This window comes from Nannospalax galili, unplaced genomic scaffold, assembly GCF_000622305.1.
Source record: "Nannospalax galili isolate Female #2095 unplaced genomic scaffold, S.galili_v1.0 scaffold198, whole genome shotgun sequence".
NCBI classification, from domain to species: Eukaryota; Metazoa; Chordata; class Mammalia; order Rodentia; family Spalacidae; genus Nannospalax; species Nannospalax galili.
The window spans coordinates 1,018,808-1,026,569 of NW_008341748.1; positions in this window are offsets into that span (position 1 = coordinate 1,018,808).

The following is a 7,762-nucleotide window of genomic DNA, read 5'->3' on the forward strand; positions in this document are numbered from 1 at the left end:
TAGTGTTATCAAAGGAAAAAATAAAACGGCAACAGAACACCTTAAAAATTGTTCAACATTCTTAGTAATTAGGGAAACAGAAATAAAAAGCACTTTAAGATTTCATCCTCTCCCAGTCAGAATGCTTCAGGTCAAAAGAACAAACAATACCAAATACTGGCAAAGATGGAAACTCATTCATAACTCTCATAACTGGTTGAATTGTAAACTGCTACAACCACTATGGAGCACAGTGCGGAGAACTCTTAAAAAACTAAGAATAAATCTAACATACGATCCAGTTACACTACTCCTTGGCATATACCCAAAGGACTCATCCTACTTGAGATATACTCGTACATCCATATTTGTTGTTTCTCTTTTCACAATAGCTAAGAGATGGAAACAATCTATATGTTGCTAACCTGACAAATGGATAATGAAAATGTAGTGCATTTACACAATGGAATTCTACTCAGAGGCAAAACTGAAATCATGAAATTTGCAGGTAGAAGAATGGAATTAGAAACTCTCATACTAATTGAAGTAACGCAGACTCGGAAAAACAAATGACGTATGTTTTCTCTCATTTGTGTATCTTAGCACAAAATACTTATATGTTAGTTTATATCCTGATAAAACTGGGGTAACTAGGAAAATGGAAAGAAACCAGGGAGGTAAATGGATGAAGCCCAAGAGAGGGGAATAGTAGGAGACATTTGCTAGCAATACTGAATTGGAGAAAATGGGGGTATTTAACTGGGAAGGAAGGAGGGAAGTTTATGAAAGGAACCTTGGAGGTAAAGAGGAAGAAGGAGTTCAAGAGCAGTGGAATAATAGAAGATAGGTATTATCAAGGGGGAATTGGTGACAAAGGGATATTTCTCTGGGGAAGGAGGAAGGAGGGTTAGACACAGAGAGAGAGTATAGAGATAATGCTTCGGTGGTGTTAAAAACTACAGGGAATTATATTAGTTCAAAAGTCTACTGAAAAATACACATACAATACCCGTACAAGAGTGCGTTTGTAGAGCTGAAGGCTATAGAACAAGAAAGAACGTCAGACAGGAGAAACCTCCCATCCAGTTGTTGGTCAGGGTAGTCTGAGACTACAAAAATAACACAGGCTATTGCCACAGTCTTTGAGTGCCTCCCAGAACTTGTAGTTAAGACTCTATTGATGAAGACAGGAAATACTTCAGACACTTGGAGCAATGGAGCTGGAACTGACCTGAAAGGTTAGCTCTCATAGTATCTGTAGATGCTATGCCAGCTACTAGGGGAGAAATCAATCAATAGTTGAACCCCACCCTTAAAAGCTAATATGCACAAAAATGACCAGCACAGCAAACTATATTGGTGCAGTAGTGGCACGTTTATCTTAGGAGTAATCTACAGCTATCTAATTGGACTTCATGTCTGCTCAATGAGAGAGAACTCATGTGTTATTCTGTAAATATAGCGAAATGCACATGGCTATAGAGGTCATAGATCCTAGAGAAAACCCTAAGTATGTCACTTTCCAAGACAAATGTAATTTCTTTCTGTATGCTAAATTTGTATCCTTATATGTACAGACAATTGTGCCTGTCACCACTCATCAAAGACGCTTCTTTTGGCAACATATGGAGACAAGTACAGAGTTTCACAACTGGTCACACACAAATAATCAGTGTCTATGAGATACCCATCTCTAACTGACACATCTACAATGGAACCTCTACATCCAGACTCAAGGAATATAGTGGAACACGGTGTAGAGAGAATGTTAATGCATCTTACAACTGTGAAGAGCAAAGATTCCTCATGCAATGAGGGAAAGTAACTCAGAGGCCAGAACTGGTCAAAAAGTAGGGAATAAGAAACTGTAGAATGCATGGTCTTGCCTAGGACTCCTACATTAAACGTCACGCACCCAAGGCTCAGAGACTACTGTGGAAGAAAGGTGGAAAGACTGTAAGAACCATGCCTGGGGCATGACCACGAGGAAACCGTTTCCAGGCTCCTGTGAACTTACTCATATGAACTTACAGCAATGGTGATAACATGCACAATACCAATGGAAACTCAACCCAGCCAAACCCCAGCACTGGGGAAATCGGTCAGAAGTCCCAACCTTGGATGAAGAACAATTGACAAATGATTACTGCTAGGTGATGGAGAGTTGGTCTTCTTTAAGAGAGTGACTGTAGATAGGCTGACTAGACTCCAGGGGATGAACTCACACAGGGGAACATCTGGGGACACAAACTTGATTTGCCTTAACATATGTGACAGAATACATGAAATCCGGCGGGGGGGACTATGAGGTGGTACAGGTAGGGGAGAGGGTCTAAATATGGTTCAAATGTATTGTATGAAATGCACAATTCAATAAAAATATATTTCAAAAGTACATACAAATTGTGATTATAATGTAATGTGATTCATAGAAATATTTTATTTCATGTATTAATTCACTATGTAAGTCACATTAATAGTAATAAAACGTGGGAAATAAAAGCTAATGCTGCGTGTGTATTGCAAATTTGTCACTGATTCTCTTTTTTATCTTTTCAGTATTTTACAGTAGTTGCTTCAATAAATACTGTGCTGTAATGTTTGTATTTTGCAGAGAAGAATGCTGAGATACTTATTTCTGTTCCTCTGTAGGTAATTTACCTTTTGGCTGTTTTAACTTTTATTTTGAGAAATTTGATTATAATTTATCTTAGCAAATTTTATTTGTGAGATTATAGTTTTCATTTTTATTAAAAGAAGCCAAAATTCTGCAAAATGATTCCCAGCTCTCATTTGGGGAACCAAATACATGAACACTAAGCTCATTATAATTTTATTACAGCCTACTGACACTCTTTTTTATTAAATTAGTTTTTCCTTCCATTTTATACAGTTTCTTCTGCGCATTCTTCATTTTAATTAATGTTTTTTAATAATGTCTAAACTGCTGCTCTTTTAATCCAGTGCATTTATCATGCTTAAAATTTTATCTTTCATCTCTAACTCTTGTATTTTGTTCTTTTAAAATAATATCAATGTCTTTAACTTTTTGTACTAATGAAATGCACTTATAGTAGCTAGTTTAATATTTCTTTTCTGAAAATATTTCATATGTAAGTATTGTAATTAAATTATTTTCATTCCTTCCAGTCCCTCTCCATCTCTTCCCTTGCCTACTGCTTCTCAATTTCTTCTTCTATTTTTGATGATTCTCTCTCTCTCTCTCTCTCTCTCTCTCTCTCTCTCTCTCTCTCTCCCCACCTCCTCATATGTATGTTACTAGAATTGATCTGTGTGCTTGTGTTTAATGCTGCCCATTTATATAGATAAACTCTCAGGGACCTAGTACCTAGAGGAAACTGAGTCTCCCTTCCTCATGATCCATTGGTTGTCTGTAGCTCTTCATCTTGAGGTGGGACACCTTGATATGCCCCCTATTCACCTTTACGTGTCAACTGGTTTGGTCATTATGTAGATCTAGTTAGATTACCATAGTGTAGTGATTCCATTGGTGCAATTTTCATTTCATGTCTAGAACACATTAACTAGTGGCAGTTGTCTTGTCCCTCTGGCTTTTATATTCTTTCTGTCCCCCTTTCCACAATGTTCCCTTAGCCTTAGGTGTAGAGGTTGCACTGACAATGTGTCACCTAGGGCTGAACTCCTCATAATTACTTATTCTCTGCATTTGACCAGTTGTGGATTTGTTAAAAAAGAAGCTTCTTTGATAAGTTGTGAGAGGTACACTTGTCGGTAAATATAAGGATATATATTTAGAATGCAGTAAGAAATTACATTGGGCTAGGGAAGTGACAGAGATAGTTCATTCTCTAGGCTCTATGGCCAACCACTCCAGTCATATGTACTTGGCTATGTTTACAATATCACTCATGAATTCTCTTATATTGAGTGGGTCAGACAAGTATTGATTAACCCTAAGATAAAAGTGCTACCACTGTACCAATAAAGTCTATTTGCTGGGTTGGTCACTATTGAGGTTCACAGACTTCATAGCTGAGAAAGACAACTGATTGGTTTTCTCCCTTGGCAGATTTTACTCTGATACTATGAGAGCTAGTTTTCAGGGAGGAGGCTTCCAGTTTACTTCCAGCTCAACTGTTCCAAGTCCTGTGTCTGAAGTCTGATATGTCTTCAGCAATCGGATCTTACTTTCAAGCTCTGGGAGGCAATTAAAGATTGGACTGTGACAATAGCCTGTATTATTTCTAGAGTGTCTTGGACTATCCTGGCCATCAACTCAAAGTAAAGTCTTTCCTTCCTGGCATTGTGAAATACATATATCCTTCAGCTGTATACATGCATTCACATTTATTATATATGTATTTTTAGTAGGCTTAATAAATGCTGTATTTCCCTTTGGTTTTTCACAACCTAAGCATTATTTATCTCTCCTCTCTCTCCTCATGTACACCCCTCCCTACTCCCTGTCCATTTAAAGTACTCCCCCATTTCCCCATAACACTTGTGTCTTACATTCCCCCTCTCTAGACTGCCTTCTTCCCTTTGACCTTCATGGCTCCTTCTGATTTTCCTGGATTCTTGTGTCAAATCAGGATATATACTTAGATCTAAGACTAGGGACTAGGAGCCACAAATGAGAGAGAATATACTTTGCTTGTTTTTCTGAGTGTGGGTTATGCCACTTAGTGTAACAGTTTCTAGTTCCATCCATTTTCCTACAAATTTCATGTATTTGTTTTTTCTTTACCACTGAATGTAAGTCCATTTTGTAAATGTACCACAGTTTCTTTACCAGCTTGTTGGTTAAGAGGCATTTAGATTGTTTTTATTTCCTAGCTATTATGAAAAGAGCTCAATATCATGAATGAGCAAGTATCTCTATAGTAGAATATCAAGTCAAGTGTGTATAAGCAAAGGACTGGTATAGCTGAATCATACGGTAGATATATTTTAGTTTTTTTTTCAAGATTTCTCCCTACTTATTTCCATACTGGATGCACCTTTTTGTAATCCTACCAGCAGTAAATGAGCGTTTCCTTCCCCCCACCGCCCCCCCCAACCCCTGCATCCTTCTCAGCATTTGTTGTCATTTGTTTTCTTGATTTTAGCCTTTCTGAGTAGGGAAAGATAAATTCCGAAAGTAGATTTAATTTGCATTTTCCTAATTACTAAAGATGGTGAACACTTTTTAAAGCATTTGTGAGTCATTATGTTCAGATCTCTCACCCATTTTTTAAATTGGGTCAGATATTTTCTTGATTCCTTATTTTTTGAGTTCATTTGATAATCTGGAAATTAATCCCCTATCATATGTATAGCTGGCAGAGATTCTCTCTGTCTCTGTGGCCTTCATTTTCACTCCACTGGTTCTTTGCTGTACAGAAGGTGTTCAGTTCAGTGAGCTCCCATTTTCTAATTGTTGGTCTTAATTGTTGCATGATTAGAGTCCCATTTAGAAAGGCCTTTCCTGTACCTTTATCTTATAGAGTATTGACCATGTTTTCTTCTAGCAGTTTCAATGTTTGAAGTCTCACATTAAAATTTTTGATCCATTTGGAGCTGGTTTTAGTGCAGGGTGATAAATATGAGTTTGATTTCTTTCTTGTCCGTGTGCAAGTCCAGTTTTCCCAGTACCATTTGTTCAAGATTTGGTCTGTCTTCCAATATATATTTTTAGTATCTTTGTCAAGTATCAGGTAGCTATAATTCTGTGCACTTACATTTGTGTCTTCATTTCTGATAAGTTGATATGCATGTCTGGTTTTGTACCAGTTTTATAATGGTTTATTTTTATATAGTTTGCAATCTGGTATGGTAATTCCTCCAGTTTTGCTCTTTTCACTCAGGATGCCTTTGGCCACCAAGGGTTTTTTGTTGCTCCATATGAATTTTAGGATTTCTTTTCTATTTCTGTGAAAAAATGTCAAGAAATTTTGATAAGTATTGCACTGAATCTCTAAATTGCTCTTGGTAGGATGGTCATTTTCACAATATTAATTCTATCAATTCATGAGCACAGGAGGTCTTTCAATCTTCTACTGTCTTCTTCATTTTCTTTTTAAATGATTTATATTTTCATTGTAGAGATTTTAATGATGTCTCATAAGTATATTCCAAGATATTTTTTGAGGCTATTTGAATGGGATTGTTTCCATGGTACCATTTTATGACTGGTTGTTGTTGGTATACGAAAAAGCTAGTAAATTTTGTAAATTGATTTTGTATCCTGCCAGTTTGATGAAAGTGTTGATCATCTGTAGAATACTGCTGATGAGATTTTTTTTTTGAATCTTTAAGTATAATATCGTATCATCTGAAAATAGGGATAATTTGACCTCTTCTTTTCAAAGTAGTACCCCTTTAATTCTCTTGTCTTATTGATCTAGCTTGATTTTCCAAAGCCATATTGAAATAAGTGGGAATAGGTCCTTGTCTGGACCCTGTTTTTCTTTTTATTTTTTGGTCTTTTTTGACACAGGGTCTCTCTGTAGCCCTAGACCAGGCTGGACTAGAACTCACAGAGATTCACCTGCTTCTGTCCAAGTGCTAAGACTAAAGGTGTGAGCCACCATGCCTGGCTTAGACCCTGCTTTTAATGAGAATGCTTCAAATTTTTTCCATTTAGAATGATGTTGGCTGTGGGTATGTCATTACAGCCTTAATTATGCTGAGATATGTTCCCTCCAGTCCAATTCACTCTTAGAATTTTACATGAATATGTATTGGATTTTATCAAAGGTCTTTTCTGCATCTGTTGAGATGATCATGTGATTTTGTCTTTAAGCCCTTTTATATGATTTTTACTTTTGTTGACTTTTGTATATTGAATTATCCCTGAATCTCTGGAATAAGGCCTACTTGATCATAGTGGTTGATCTTTTTGATATGTGCCTCTTATTTGGAACTATTTTATTGAGAAAATCTGCATCTGTGATCATTAAGGATAGAGGACTGTAGTTTTCTTTTTTGTTGTCCACTTACGGGGTTTTAGTATTAAAATAATTCTGGGTTCATATAGTTTGAATGTTATCTCACTGTTTCTATACTTTTGAATGATTTAAGCAATATTAGTTGATAGTTCCTTGAATGTCTGGTAAAATTGTAAGCTGAATTCATCTGGACCTCTTTCTTTACAGTCAGAAGGTTCGTATTACTATTTCCACTTCATTCTTTGTTATGGTTCTGTTTACATTATTGATTTATGTTTGGTTTAATTTTCATGGTTCTGTTGAATCTATAAATTCATCCATTTCTTTTAGATTTTCTAAATTAAAAGGGTATAGGATTTTTAATTTTTTTATTTATGGTGTTGGAGAGATGACTCAGTGATTAAGAGCATAGGCTACGCTTGCAGAGGACCTGGATTAGATTCCCAGCACCCACATGGCAGTTAACAATCATTTGTAACACCAGTTCCAATGGAATACAATGCCCTCTTCCAACCTCTGTGGGCACTTCATGACACAGGTGCACTTACACATATGCAGACTATATACTCATGCACATAAAATAAAAATAATACTTTTTAGAAATTATTTATTGAAATTTTAAAATTTTTATACAATATATTTTGATTATATTATATCCCTTCTCATATCTTCACTCCTTAGCATGCGTTATTTATAACCCAACTCTTTGAGTTCCTTATGGTGGTACTGGTGGTGGTGGTGGTGGTGGTGGTGGTGGTGGTGGTGTGTGTGTTTTAAAGTCCTTGAATTCCTTGATTATTGCTCCTCATTAACTTGTCTTTAACCTCATCCCTCTCCCTGCCAATCTTCCTCTCCAAAAATAGACCATCCCC